We start from the raw sequence: 14,858 nt of genomic DNA, 5'->3' as shown, positions 1-14,858 counted from the left end.
ACTTTCTGGATGAAGGACATGTTTGTCTTTTTTTTGAACGAAGAAAGAAGAAGAAGACTTTGAAGAGTCAACATCATCCTCGACTTTCTGGATGAAGGACATGTTTGTCCTTTTTTTGAATTATTTGTTTTTTCTTTTTTGAATGAAGGGCATTTTTGTTATTTTCTCAAACCATCACTTTATGAGAAGAATAGCAAGAAAGGGTACTTAAGTCTTTGCAACAACACCAGAGTTCGATGCAAAGTTATGTCAACATACACGGGAATACGAGCCCCATGTGCTTGTATACATGGTGCTCATTCAAAGCCCCAAACACAGACGTGGGATTCAGTGAATACATACGGGCTCGGAGTTCAGAGTGCAAGAGAAATATAATGGGCGATCTTGGTTGAAGTTGTCTGAGATGTTTGGTTCAAATTTCATGAAAAAGAAGATCAATAATGGTTTTGTAATGGTGGTATCTAGTTCTTTGGTACTTTTGACGTAAGTATGCTAAAGTTGTAATTCTTGGATCTTTATATCAGTGTGACAAATATAGCCAGATTTATGAAAATCTCCTGATAATAGCGAGAAATTGCCTGAAAGTTTAAAGCGGCAATTTCTCGCGAGATTTTCAAAATATCTTGAGATTTATGAGAAAAACCTAAATACCGCGATTTAAACATGATATATATGTTTTAAACTGCTATTTATTGCAAAAAAATCGTGTATTTTTTAAAAATAATTTTTATATTTTATATTTATTTTTTATTACCGAGATTTTCCAGAAAAAATGAGAGATTTATGATTTTTTTTTATTTCTCACGAGTTTTTGAAAAACAAGAAATTACCGATAAAAATGTTTGTCACTATGCTTGATATTGAACAAAAACAGAAAAGAAGACCAGAATGGTAATTTTCTCTTGCTGTATTGATGGCATTCTGTAAATGTAGGTGGTCCATAATGCTGGACGGGGATTGTGGTCATGTCAATGAAGGTGGGTGAGTTTCTTTCAAGTCTGACATAAAGAGTTGGCTGAACAACTGAGCATGGAAGTAATTGAAATGTTGGATTTTTCTTGATGGTTTGGTACTGCTTGGATTTTAGAAAGGTTGGTTCTTCCCATCACATTCAGGTAATACTTTGAAATGAATTAGTTTTAGGACAGGAGCCAGGGATTCTGTAAATTAAATTTTCGTTTTCTTCTCCCACTTCTGTTGCTGCCTTTTTTGCTCTTTATTCTACAATCACCTTTTTCCTTATATGAGTTTAGTCGTGTAAAAAAATATCAATTTGGATATGACAATTGGGAAGAACTAGGTCAGGCCAGTTTTGGGACAATTGGGTTGCCAAGGCTGTTTGGGTTTCGTCCAGTGTGGTCGAGTTAGTTTTGAGAAGAACTGGGTTGTTGAGACCGTTTGGGTTTCGTCGAACGAGGTCGGGTTAATTTTGAGAACAATTGGGTTATCAAGACTGTTTGGGTCTCACCGGTCGAAGTCAGGCTAATTTTGAGAACTGAGTTATAAGACCGTTTGGGTTTTGTCGAACGAGGTTGGGCTAATTTTGAGAACAATTGGGTTATCGAGACTGTTTGTGTCTCACCGATCGAAATCAAGCTAATTTTGAGAACTGGGTTATAAGACCATTTGGGTCTGGCCGAACAGGCCAGTTTGAAAACCAGATCTGGTTTGCTAAAACTATTTGGGAATCAGTTTGAAAATCAAAATTGGGTGAATGGTGATGAAGGCAATCAAGTGACCAAGGTTTTGATGAAAAATAATGGTATGACAATACTGATTTGCAGTTGAAGAGATCAATTAATAAATCGAGTTTTTGTCGCAAAGACAGAAAAGTCGAAAGTGTATAACCGAGTTTTTTCAAGCCCAAATAGGATGGGAGAGTCTAGAGACGAGAAACTGCCGCCTTAAAGAATTGGAAGGATAAAGTCTTGGCCATTGGAGATTGGTACACCAAAGGTATTTTCATTCGGGACAAGGGACAACAAATGACATTATCGTCCAGGCCAAGGGAGATGAAAACCTTTGTCGTCGGGGCCAAGGGGGACGGCAACCTTTGCGTCCAAGATAAGGAGGGTGACAACCTTTGCCATCCGAGACAAGGGGGACGGCAACCTTTGCCGTATGAGACAAATGGGATGCCAAAGGACTTTGGCATTCAGGACAATTGGGATGACAAAGGAATTTGCTGTCTGAGACAAGAAGGACAAACAAGATGACAAATACTTTGTCATCAAGGGACAAGAAAAATATAGGGCATTAGGCAAGGGTAGGACAAGAGGTAGGTTACTTCCATTCATGACTTTTAATCCCTTTTTAATTTTTTATGCTTTTATGACTTTTTTTTGTCAATTTTTTTTTTGCAAAAATCTCGTAGGGTCAAATACAAGGATTACTATACCTATACCCATACACAGTTGCAGATAAGATAACATATGATAGTCATGCTGACTAATTAGTGGGTTCATGGACATGGCAGAGCTGCCCTGGTAGGAGCCGCCTCCAGCACTTCTAGCATGATAGATGCAACACACCCTTCTTGTCAGCATATCGTTGGGCTAGTAGAGGAAGGTGTATCATATTAGGGTGGCACCAACCATAGGGCCCTTAAGATGATCAATCAGACGTGAGACAACCCTCTCTAGTGAGAGAAGTCAAGGGAGCTTAGACTAGGTTGTTAAGGATGCGAAAAGATAGAGCTCTTCATGCATACCTCAGTTCTAGGGTTCCTATGATTAGACTCTTGTATGCCTATGATGTGTGATGATATGCAATGAGACTTATGTTTTTTGTGGAAAGTGGCTACCATAGAGTGACTAGTTTGTCACAACAACAAATGATGATTATCTAGGGTCATATTTTTGCCTTTTCTTTTTTAAAATTTTGAGAACCTTCTTCACAAATTCATTCCTACGTTTTGAAATTCATACACCTTATATTTTCTTACTTTCAGATTGGTATAAGATAGTGATACTTGATTTTATTGGGATTTTAATTATCTAATTTTGCCTTGGTTTTAAGTGACTAGATATAGGAACATAAGATTAAGTCTTAAAGCATTTTTGTTAGGTTTAATGGTCTTCACTAAGGCTTAAACTCTAAAGAGCTAAAACTTGATGATAATGCGTTAAAATGTTTTTAGGCAAGTTTTCTGTAGTCTTTGTTTTTAGCTCTAAAGAAGTTTATTCATCACTTTTGCCATCCTTTGATTTGAGATCTGACAATCATGGCTACCAAGTCCAAGAGGGATGCCACTATTTATTCAATATTTTGCCTCCAAAAGTCATATGATTGGAGTCTGTCACATAGCCTTAGGTTTAGAAGTAAGTATTGACTTTCTTTTAGCATATATTTTTATATTTCAACATCTACCTATAAAGCAGTCTCATAACTAGAACCTGCCACTATGCTATAGAGTTGGAACATATATTAGCTTTTATGCATTTTTCATTGTATTTTTTTTTTGACAATTTTTTTGCATATTTTTCAATATTTTTCTATTAAAATAAAAACAGAAAGCTCCTTAGGGGTCATTTTTGTGAAACAAATTAGCATCGAAGGTATTCAATACCTAACTCTTTTCTTGAAAATTGGTTACCTAGGTGAGTTTTCAAAAGATTTACACTTATGCGTTGATGATAATCATGCGCCCCTATAATTCATCATTATAGACTTATGGGTTAGAACTATTGGATTAAAGTACTTTTGTCACACCGTATCACTACTAGCTATCAATACGGTGGATCCGTTTGAAGACAAGATACTTGACCTTAAATAATCGCTTAATCACATACTTTTCTTTATGATGCTCTGCCCCTCTCTTATAATAGTTTACATGTTCGGCTTCTAAAAGCCTCCTCATCTAATGAAGAAGGGTTTTCCTATCTTTCAAAGAGAGATTTGAACTAAGGTAACTTTGTGATATCTCTCTATTAGTTTCATTCTTAGGTTCAAACTCATTTTGTAATAACCATAATTGTTTTCAATTAGTAAATAAATAAAGAATAAAAGTAAAACATTTGGATTTATTCGATAAGTAAGCCTAGTTAAATTTTGCAGACAAAATTTCTTTAAGGAGAGAAGGATGTAACACCTATAATTTTTTGAAATTTATTAAATAATAAAAATATGATTTTTTTCAAATTAAATTAGAAGTGAAATTAATGTTAACTTGAAGTAAATTCACATGTTAAATAGAGACATGATTAAATTTGTTTAAAATTAAAATTTTAAAAGTGAAGTTAATTAGAGTCGATTTACACTTAGTATTCAATTTAATTTAGATTTAGATTTAATTTGGATTTAATAAATGGATCTCGAGTATTATAATTGGATTTAGATTTGATTCAAATTTTTATCTAAACTATAATTAAATTAAATATCAATTCAAAATTTGAATTATATAATAATTTGAATCTTTGTTGAAATTAAATTTAGAATTAAAATTAAAATTTTAATGTAATAATTATGATATTTTGGTAATTAATAAATAATTATTTTTTTTATATTTAATCTAGGCAAAATATAGAATCTTAATTAATGCAAAATTGAGATTTAACTTGTATATTAAAAAGAGATAAAATATAATCTAAGTGATGAAATCAGATTTAAAGTCAATGCTAAATTGGATTTAGATTATATTTGGAATTTAATTCATTCCAAGTTAATTAGCATTAATAATTTAATTTAACATAAATTTGGATCTTATTTGGATATGGATGTAATGGGGTTTTACTAAATTTGAATTGGACCTTGGTTGAATTTGAAATCTAAATTGAAAAGTCATCCCTAAGTTGCCTAAAATATACCTAGGCTAAAAGGAAAGGAAAGAAAAGAAAAAAAAAGAAAAGAGAGATTTTCTAAAATAACAAAATTTATAAATTTTGTTAGTAAGTATTTGTTAAGTAGGATACTCCCTAGGGTGGGACATCCCACCCTAGTGGGCCCTCCTTAGGTGGTTGAAAACCCTTTTCTCAAAGAAGCTAAGAAAGTCAAAAAAATTTAAATTAATTTAGGTAAGCTAAGAGAGAAGAAACAAGACTTGTAAATATATATATGTGGTATGTTTGGGAAGGGGATGTCCCACCCTAATGCGCCCTCTTAGCTATGGGCTGGAACCTCTTTAAGAGGCCAGCCAATAAGTATCTCTCTCTCTCTCTCTATCTATCTATCTATCTATCTATATATATATATATATATATATATATATATATATATATATATATATATATATATATATCATAGGGTTTACAAAAAAAAGTTTCAAAAAGATATTTTGATAATAGGCATTAAACAAAAAAACTGAAAATAAGACTAAGTTTTGGGAAAAAAGGATTTTTGGACTGAAAAAGTTTTAGGAAAAAGAAAAATCTTAAATTTTTTTAGTACATCTTTATATGGGAGAGGGCTTACATGCCCCCCCCCCCCCGTCCCTTTCTATTTCTCTCATAATCACTTTCTCTCTTCTCTCTCTTCTTCATCTTTTCTCTATTGTTTTCTTTCATTCCTTCATTGTGTTTAGGAGGTCTGAAACTTCATTAGGGGAGTGATTTTTCAAAGAGTTGCAGCCACACGTTGAAGGAGGTATACGAATCGAGCCATTGAACAGATTGTTTCGGCTTTCGCATATACCAATTTTGACAAAACAAGATAGGAGTTATAAACCTGTACTTGTAGCACATCGAACGTATAAAGCACTCATTCAAACGTACAAATCGTTGTAGAAATCGAACCATTCATAAGTACACATCGTTGTAAATCATAAATCGCTACTGTATTAAATGCATAAATCGTTGTTGCTTTAAATGTATAAATTATGAATCATAAATCGTAAATCGCTACTGCTTCAAACATATAAATCATTGCCGCATCGAACAAATCGCTACTGTATTAAATATATAACTCTTTGTTAATTTCAAATTTACAAATCGTTATAAAAATTTAGCCTTCATAAGTACATATCGTTGCCTTTTACGACACTTGTTTCAGTATGAAAATAGGTGTTATTTAGCATGTATAGTACAACCACTTGTAAGATTTAATATTCTAATTTACAAATCGATTTTTTTAGATAACGAAAACTTACACAAAACTCACCTTCTAGGACATAAGTTTTGCTAATCCGACAGTGGAGGAGAAACACCTAGAAGGTAGATGCAGTCGATGGTGGCAATGGTGCTCCGACGGTAGCATACGACGGCAAAGGGTGCTCCCACTACAAGAAAATCATGGATTAGCGATGGCTTATATCCATCGTTAATCCGTCGCTAAACAGTTTAGCGACGGATTAGCGACGGATTAGCGATGGATAGAGGCCATCGCGAATTTTTGCTCGCTAATTAGCGAAAAAACGTAATTGTCGTTAATTTCGTCGCTAATTTGCGACAGATTAGCGACGGACATTATCCGTCGCTAATCCGTCGCTAAATTTTTAAAAAAAAATAAAAAAATGATCCCTGTCGGGCGGTATTCCGGCAGCCATAAGCTGGACTTATACCGCACCCGACAGACATCGTCGTCCTCCGTGAACCGGCGTCGTCGTCCTCCGTGAACCGGCGTCACCGTCGTCCTCCGTGAGCCGATGCTCTCCGGCGTCGCCGTCCTCCATGAACCGGCGCCATCATCTTCTGTGAACCGGCGTCGCCGTCATCCTCCGTGAACCAGCGTCGCCGCCCTCCGTGAACCGGCGTCGTCGTCCTCCGTGAACCGTCCTCCGTGAATCGGTGCTCTCCGGCGTCGCCGTCCTCCATGAACCGGCGCCGTCATCTTCCGTGAACCGGTGTTGCCGTCATCCTCCGTGATTAACCAGCGTCGCCGTCCTCCGTGAACCGATGCCGACGTCCTCCAGCTATCGCCGACCGTCCTCCGGCGTCGCCGTCCTCCACTCTCATGTACATGCTCTCCAACGCACTCTCCGACGTCGACGTCCTCCGAAGAAGTCGGTTTAAATCGAGTGCGATCGATTTAAATTTCGAAAGGGAGAGAGGGAAAATTTCGCGCTCGGTTTAAATCGAAAATTAGCGAGGGATTTAGCGACGGAATTTTTCCGTCGCTAATTAGCGACGGATTAGCGAAAGAAAAATTCCGTCGCTAAATCCCTCGCTAAAATGTTTTTCTGGTATTGAGAATTAGCGACGAAACAATTGTTGTCGTTAATCCGTCGCTAATTAGCGACGGATTAGCTAGAGAAAACTTTCATCGCTAATCCGTCACTACTTAGCGACGGATTCATGAAGAAAGTTTTCTCTAGCTAATCCGTCGCTAATTTGCGACGGAAAAAATCCGTCGCAAATTTCCGTCGCTAATTAACATTTTTCTTGTAGTGTCCGGCTGCAGCAGACGGCGACAAAGGGTGTTCCGACGGCAGCAAACGATGACAAAGGCTGCGTCGTCAAAAGGAGCTCCTGTTACAGTAGATGGTGCATCGTCAAAGGGTGATCCAGAATGTTTAGGGTGACATATTGTGAGGAGCTCCTGTTAAAGCAGATGAGTTTACTCCTTAGGGCGAAAACGATGATGATTTTAACTCTTTCTGGAGGGAGGATATTTTTTTCCTTTACTCGAAACGTTATTTATGGTGCCAATGATGGGAAAAAGTACTCAAGTATTTGCAAACTCTGGCAGGAGGATATTTTTGTCCTTTACTTGAAACGTCGTTTCATGGCGCTTATGGCGGGAAAGGGTACTTAAGTCGTTGCAAACACACCCGACTTCGATGCTAAGTGATGCATACACACAAGGGGAAACGAGCCCCACGTGCTTACGTACGTGGTGCTCATTCAGACCCGAGAACACGCACCTGCGTGTTCCAGGAGGGAACATATAACCTGCTTCCCCATGTCTGGGTTTTTGGTTGTACCTGCTGCTTGTCTAGGAAAATGGGATAAAACTGGAACTTGGATTCCACTTCCACAATGCGCAACCATGTCTCTGTCTTTGCATCAATGTTGTCAGTATCGGTATCGGACATGGCGAATCAGCGGATACCGATTCTCAAGTGAATCGTTTCAAATCGGCTAAATTATAATTAAAAAGTATGCCGCATAAATCAGAATATTGTGGCATGCATTAAAACATTAAATTAATATTAAAGAATTAATTTAAGTATTTTTTTACATTTATTAAAAAATAACTGTTTCAGGTTAGGATTGTATCGATTCCTGCTGATACGACATGTATTGCCGATACTGACAACATTGTTTTGCATTCAAACCTGTGTTGTATGAATCGTTGAGAATTGGTCGATTTGTATCGTATCAGTGAAAAATCCATTCAAAAATTGGTATCAGACTTATTTTTTCAATATTTTTTAAAAAGGTCTAAAAATATGTTTAATGTTTCTAATACTATTTTAATGTTTTATTGGCACGTGTCATCTGCTGGTCAAAATTTGGCCGATTCAGCTCAGTTCGGTTCAGAGTTCGAATCGTTTTGAAAATCGATTCAAAGCTCCAAAGAGCTTGCAAGGGACTCTCTTTATATGCATCAATCTGCCTTGCTAAGCAGGATAAGTCAGGAAAACGAATTGGTAGAGAGAACTTTGTTTGTTCTTTAAAATTCTCCAATCTATATCTTTCTTTCAAAAAAAAAAAAAAAAAATCTCCAATCTATATCGCCTTGTCTGCAAAGTGCAGGATCCGAAAATCCTGTATATTCAGTTGGCGTGTGACGTAGAGATTGCTGTCTTAGATGGAAATAAACGAATGGTGATCCGATTCATTTGTCAGACATGGCATAACGTCCACCCTTGATAATGCCAAGTCAAGTGGAGCCTATCCAAGTATCATTTGCCATCATAACATCAGATCTCATACATAAATAATTGGACCATCTCGTGGGGCTAAGCATTGGAGGCCATTTCTACTTTTTTTTTGGATTTATAACCCGAAGAAACCACACCAAGAAGACCTGGTCGCACTGGCTCAGCCTGGCATACCTATGGTCATTGTGCCTGCAGCGTAAAACTTTGAGGCTAGGACACTTGACCCCAATGCCTATGCTATACATTGGCTTGCGCAGAGGGATGACGCTCATAAAAATTGAACATCGACTGCCAACCCCCAATGGGGCAGCGATTTTTGACTTTTTTTTTGGATTTATAGCTCGAAGAAACCACACCCAACACGAAGACCTGGTTGGCTCAGCCAGGCATACATATGGTCGTTGTGACGGCTGCATAAAACTCCAAGGCTAGGACTCCTGCCCCAAAGGCCTATGCTATGCATTGGCTTGCGCAGAGGGATGACACCCATAAAAATTGAACACTGACCGCCCACCCCCCTCGATGACCTGATCGCATTAGCTCAGCCTGCCATACTTACGGTCATCGTGCCAACAGCGTAAAACTCTAAGGCTAGGATCCCTGCCTCCAAGGTCTATTCTAGGCATTGGCTTGTGCAAAAAGACACCCATGAGATTCAAACCTTGACTGCAATGCCACACCCCACTACACTAACCCCCCTGTGGGGGCAGCCATATGATATAGGCCTCGTGAGCCATGAGCGTCAGGATTCCCTGCCAAAAGCAAAGGGTGGGCGAGAAGGGAATACTATAAGCCTCGTGAGCCATGAACGTCATGCTTCCCTACCAAAAGCAAAGGTGAGCCAGAAGGGAATAACAAAAAAGTACAAAACGGATGCCCTCACGCAGGATCGAACTACGGACCTTCAGTTTACAAGACTGACGCTCTACCACTGAGCCATAAAAGCTAGTTGATAATTTTAGACAAATTGATTTATTTATTCGCAATATATAAGCCTCGAACTGTCCCCAAAAAACAAGGAATCCACATGATAAGCCATCTCGATCCATTAGCCATGCTAATTATGTAAGCTTGAGCTCACTGCTGGTCCCATGTGATCAGAACTCCCCTGCGCCTTAAGCCCACACGATTCAATGCGAGTCTGGGTCGGCTGGCTCGAGTCAATAGTTGTCATACCTCGTATCACCAGACCCACACGCTTCTTTTCCTTGGGCAGCTCATCATCATCATCTTTGTTATGCCCTTCAATCTACATGGCGGCTACCCTTATCACTTGATGCTGATCAGCTTCCTCGACAACTTCTTGCGAAGGTTTCAATATGAATCTGAAAAGTCTGATGGAACCCTTAGGATGATGATGATGATGAGGAGGAGGAGGAGGCGCAGCTCCTTAGGAAGATGAATGGTGATTCCAAAAATCCTTATGCTCTCTGCTGCTGCAGCAGGTTCCGGCACAACATCAACAACCGGTCCTGGCTGATTCGGCCTTATGGCTTGAACAACAAATTCTGAATCAATAGCTCCACGGAAAAACGGAGGACGTGCTTGACTCTGAGATTGTTGCTTTCTAAGAAACTATTGAATCTCTTCCCTTCAAGATGGTCACGTCACCGGATTTGGATTTCAACCAAGTGTAATCGTAGTTCGAGTCCCAAAAGCCCACTCCCGCAACAGTGACGCATACCACTCATCTGGGAGGAGGGAAGTGAATCCTGTTCCTTTGATAAGTCGGTGCAATGTTGCTCCTTTTTCAAAGAGGAAAGGGTTAATAGGCTGATGATCAGCAGATGGTCTGCTTGAAGAGGAACTGCCTGGCCCCGAAGTGGATCCACTGTGCTGATCAAGAGTCAGAAACTCGTTCCATGTGTATCAGCATGTAAAACAACAAGAGCCAATTAGGTCACTCTCAAGTGCTCAGGATTAACATCATGTTTTGGCATCGATTTCTGCTGAAGAAAGTTTTTGTATGGTATGTCCATAAATACCGAGAATCGGTTGGATCAGGGCTGTTGTGACTGCTGATTCCTGGGGTTCTAAGGCCTGCGATGAATTTTAACTTGCTTCTATTCATGGTTGGGCATCGGTTCTGAGGGGACCTCTTTTACATTTCTCCGTGTGGGGAATGTCGCAATTGAGTGGTCTGTAGATCCACATTGAGAATACGATTTCTTGAAGAAAACTCCAGCGATTTAGGATGGCAATTTCAATCAAAGATTTAGGAGAGACATTTTAAATGGAACTGCAACAGATATTCCAGCGAAAGCGCCTCTCTCCATTGCCCATGTGAAACTGTTAACCTCGATAAGATGTCCCTGCAAAAACTTTGCTACACCCTTGAACGCATCTTGTGTCCAGCATTCCATAGATAAGCCCGACAAACGAATCCACAAAGGAACACGATTTGTAGCCTGTAATTTCAACTCCATACCAGGCTCCCACTTGTGGGCCACCAAAGGGAGTCGAACAACCTTTCATGGCCCACCGTGTTGGATATTTTGGATCCGGTTCGACCGTGACTGACCTGGTTTGACATAAGGCATTAATGGGAAGTTAGTGGGAGGGGGTCCGGCGAAGAGTTCATGTATACGAATGCCATGTATATAATCCCAACTCTCCTAATTTCATTATAAATTGAGGCACTATTAATTGAGGTGTCAGATTTTTTCATTTGGGTTCAAGGTCTTGCTTACCATCGACTTGATGACATGGGCTCATCGTGAACGTTGACAGGCTAAGAAGAATGCGGTGCACTTGTGCCAATGCTTCTTTCATCCATGGCATCTACCGGTATGTGTTCTTGCTTTTAACATGCTGGTTTCAGTTTTTAGAATGCCAACAATGAGTTATGGGCTCACTCTTTGCATTCTGCTGCACTTGCCGGTGTGCTAACGTTTTTGCAGCCCTTCCTTGAATCCTATTTTTTTGTCTTGTTTTTCTGTAGCCCTTGCTGGCAGTGCCCGCCACCATTCGTAGCGGCCTGCCTCCTACCCTGCTGGCGGCATCCAAGAATGACCTCCTTCGACAGCTGCAGCCAAGGGGATCACAAGGATGGGGCGAAACCCCTTTTGTTTCACAACCCTCCACCACCAACTTCTAGGTAGGTAGTTGCTGCCGTTCTCCAAGCGAACGCCATCTCGAAGGAAGTCGATCATCGTCGACATTGGGACATCGTCGCTGGCTACATCGAGACCCACAACTAGATGCAGCCGCAATAGTTGGAATCGCCGGCGGATGGCGGTGACCGATGGTGATTGGTTGTCGTCGACTGATCGTCACCGTCAGCTGCAGTGGCCGACCAACGATGACAGAAGCAGCCGGTGGCACATGAAAAAAAAGAGGTTTTCTATTTCTACTTACAGTGTTGCACGCCTGACATCGATAGTGGCAGGCTGTGAGAGGTTAGCCAACCGTTAGTCTCAGACCTACTAGCCGTTGGAGGGGCTGTCGATCGATGGCGACGGCAACCGACGACAAATGCAAAACACAAAAAAAGGGTTTTTTTTTTGTTTTTTGTTTGCTTCTGGCAATTGCAACCGCCGACGAACGGCGGTGGAAGATGATGATTGGTCGCCATTGACCGCCCATCGTCGTTGGCTATCGGTGGCAACGGCAGCCCCGATGACACATGCATATAAAAAAGAACACTCTTTTTCCCTTACCTTCACCGGCATTTGCTGGGGGAGGGTTGTTGTCGCCAGAGGGTGAGACGATCATCGTCACCGGTGCCAGTTGTCATAAGCTGAAAGGGGGGGGGGAGCGGGGTTTTATGTTGAACACTGGATGTAGCGTTTAGTTTCTAAGAAACTGAATGCCTTTGATTTCTCAAAAAACTGAAGGCCATCGAGCCTTATCGAGTGCCCTGATCCAAGTCAGATCTGGTATCCCGACCTGGTTGCAGGCCTGATCCAAATCTATTTTGGGTGGATCGGGTCTCGGTCACATCTCAAGTCAGGCCTATTCCATGAACCGGATCCATTAGGAACTGGGTGGATTGGGTCAGGACTGGATCCATGGGACGGGACCGAGCCCAGACCCATTTGGGATATTGGGTCTGGGTCTAACCCGATCCAAGATCCATATTCAACCCAGATCTTTTTTGGATCGGGTCTGGGTCTAGACACGATCGGGTTCCCGTATCCTGTTTAGATTGGGTCCAAATCTGGATGGGTTATAGATCCAAATTCAGACCAGATCTGGATCCGGATCAAGTCTGGATTGTGGAATCCAACCTGGGATTCGACCATAAATGGGTTTGGATCTAGATCGGAGGATCTGACCTAAGAACCATTAGAACTAGAACTAGATCTAGATCCAGATTAAATCGGATCAGGTCCGAAATAAGGTCCATGTACTATTTAAACCTATAAATGATTGAATCGGTTTTATGATCCATACGAGACATTTTGAGATCGGTTCAAAGCCATTTTTGACCGATTCTTATCAGTTTTTCACCGATTCTTGAATGTAGAGACCCTATTTTCATGAATCAGTGAAGGAACAAGGATTTTTTTATTCAGTTTTAGGGGTTTATGGGCTTTTGTACATGTTTCAGACTCGTTCAACTGTTCTAGGACCGGTTCAAGCCCTTAGTTGACTAGTTCGGGGCTGTTTAAGACCGGTTTAGAGCATTTTTAAACTGATTCTAGCATGAGAATCCTGGTTTTTACCCATAAGAGCATATTTTTTTTTATTTTTTTCATGCTTTATTGATGTTTATTATCATAAAAGCATGACTTTTTACATGCATTTGATATTATTTAAGTTATGCATGATATTTAAGCATAAATTATGACTAAATTCATGACATATGTGATATATTTTAATTAAAAAAATATTTATGCATATAAGTTAAAGCATGAATTTATATTTTTTTGATGATATAATATATTTCATCATGAATATACATGCATTATCATGTGTACATGAGCATGCTTTATAATACGAATATGTTTGTAGCAAAAGATATCGATTAAATGACTCATGCAATCACCAAAGTGATCTGAATTCTGTTGATTGAAGATTCTTTGGACCATGTTAAGAATCAATATTATGATTGCGTGTAACTTTATGAAACAATAATTTTACCCAAAGGTAGGTCATTGTGTTTTAAATTCACATGGAGTCTAATAGTAGATGTGTATACCAGCCCATGAAGCATGTTCATTATGTTTTAGGTTCTTTTATCATTGATGGTTCTAATAACATCTCCATGTTAGACGGATTCAATTTCTCATATTCAAAAAAATAATAATATTATTCACTTTGGGTTACATGGACCTATATTTGGCTCTTAGGATTAATGAACCTCTCGCTCTTATAGAGCAAAGTACAGCCAAATAGAAGGTTACCTCTGAGAAGTGGGAACGCTCAGATAGATTTACATGTTTTTTTACAATCTCGAGTGATTAAGAACATTCAAGATATTATCCCTCACTACAGGATAGTGAAAGAATTCTTGGAAGCTATTGAGGCTCAGTTCGTGAATTTTAATAAGGCTAGGGCTAGTACATTGATGTTTAAGTTGGTGTCTATGAAATATCTTGATGATAGTCACATCCGATAGCATATCTTGGAGATAGAAAATATTGCATCTAAAGTTCGTCATTTCTAGTCTATCTGATTTTAACCTTGTTGCCTGTTGAATATGAACCATTCAAGATCTCCTATAACACACATAATGATGAGTAGTCTTTTAATGACCTCTTGACCAAGTGTGTTTTAGAGAAAGAAAGACTGAAGGGTGAGGAGGTGCCAAGTGCATATATGACCTCTCATTATGAAAAACTTAGGTCTAGAACAAAGAAAAGTTCCTTCAAGAAGAAGGACAAGAAGAAAACCTCTGGGGAGAGTTTAAACTTTCAGCCAAAAACTAAATTCCAGGCAGGAGGTTCTTCTATAAAGTATTTCTTCTGTAAGAAGAAGGGGTATAAAAAGGTGGAATGCCTGAAGTACAAGAAATGACTTGGGAATAAAAGTAATAATTCATTCGTTTCTCGTGAGTAAAATTTAATCCATGTTTTATTGCATAGTTGGTGGATTGATTCTGGTGCCATGGTGGATGTTGTCAACTCTTTACAGACATTTCTAAACAAAAGGAAAC

General features: G+C 39.4%; 1 non-coding gene across 1 annotated transcript; it reads right to left on the bottom strand.

Moving 5' to 3' along the window:
- Positions 1-9,632: 9,632 nt before the first annotated feature.
- Positions 9,633-9,704, bottom strand: TRNAT-UGU (transfer RNA threonine (anticodon UGU)). Its single transcript has one exon. It is a non-coding gene; the product is annotated as a tRNA-Thr (tRNA).
- Positions 9,705-14,858: the final 5,154 nt, after the last annotated feature.

This window comes from Nuphar pumila, chromosome 4 (genome assembly GCF_984573655.1).
Source record: "Nuphar pumila chromosome 4, dmNupPumi1.hap1.1, whole genome shotgun sequence".
NCBI classification, from domain to species: domain Eukaryota; kingdom Viridiplantae; phylum Streptophyta; class Magnoliopsida; order Nymphaeales; family Nymphaeaceae; genus Nuphar; species Nuphar pumila.
Note: the sequence above shows the minus strand (reverse complement) of the source record. Positions and strands in the feature narration are given on the sequence as shown.